The sequence below is a fragment of the Galeopterus variegatus genome, unplaced genomic scaffold (assembly GCF_000696425.1).
Source record: "Galeopterus variegatus unplaced genomic scaffold, G_variegatus-3.0.2 Scaffold6730, whole genome shotgun sequence".
Lineage (NCBI taxonomy): Eukaryota > Metazoa > Chordata > Mammalia > Dermoptera > Cynocephalidae > Galeopterus > Galeopterus variegatus.
Genome location: NW_007732841.1, coordinates 121,005 through 122,103, shown reverse-complemented (window position 1 = coordinate 122,103; position 1,099 = coordinate 121,005). Strand labels below are relative to the sequence as shown.

Below are 1,099 nucleotides of genomic sequence, written 5' to 3'. Positions count from 1 at the left end.
TAGGGATGGCCGGTTAGCTCACTGGGAGAGCGTGGTGCTGACAACACCAAGTCAAGGGTTAAGATCCCCTTACCGGTCATCTTTAAAAAAAAAAAAAAAGATTTTAAAAGGACAAGGTTTTTTTTTCTTAGCATGCATCTCTCTGAGTTCCCTCTTTTCCCATGGTTATTTGATATTTTGAACCTTTGCTATGGGGCAAGATTACATTATTTACATGCATGTAAAGTTGTTTTCCAGTCATCCTGAAGCTACAGACTTGCACGTACTACCCAGACCCTGAGATAACAGAAAGCCAAGGCTGGGAGCAGAAACCAGGCAGAATCTTGGTGAGACTGCACCTGGCCCCTTGCATGTCCCTCTCCCTCCTGCTTTTAATTTCCCACATTCCATTCTCTCATCCCCTCAGTAAACCTGAGTCTTTGACATGGCTTTAGCCTGGCCATTCTCCTTCAGGTTTACTAGAGAGATGGCCTAGCCTAACATGTCTCCTCAGGTCACCGGCTGGTGTTCCTGAATAAGAGCTGACGTCCATTTTCGCCCACATTTGACTTTCGAGTGGTTTGCTTTTGTCTGGGGGCAGGTGGCTCGACCTGTCAGTTTGTTACAATTTTCAGGAGCCTCAGCCAGGACCGCCTGCCCCAGCACTCCCAGCTGCTGCTTCAGCCACGCCTCAGTCACCTGTGGCAGCTTGGCCGTGCGATCCGCGATGAGCTGCAGCTCCAGCAGTGACTCCTACGTGACCTTCGGGTACCATTCGTGCTCCTCGGCCTCCAGCTTCCGCAGCTGCTGTTGTGGTGTCCTGCGAACTGCTTGGCCGCATCGCGCAGCCCCAGCTGCCAGCGCGGAGTCAGCTGGTCCTGCCGCTCTGGCCACCAGGGCCCAGGACAGCGGTGTGCACGTGGCGGCGCCCGGTAGCAGGGATCCCGGGCCTGGGGTGACGCCGGTCCAAGCAGGATGCGCGCCTGAGCCTACCCTGAAACTTTGTATAAATCCAAAATCATCTCGCTTGATGTTTCTTTTATTTATTATTATTTTTTAATTTATTTTTCTAAAAGATGACCGGTAAGGGGATCTTAACCCTTGACTTGGTGTTGTCAGC

The 1,099-nt window shown here is 51.5% G+C and overlaps 1 pseudogene; it reads left to right on the top strand.

Moving 5' to 3' along the window:
- Positions 1-706: 706 nt before the first annotated feature.
- Positions 707-1,099, top strand: part of LOC103606611 — a 3,284-nt pseudogene continuing 2,891 nt past the window's right edge.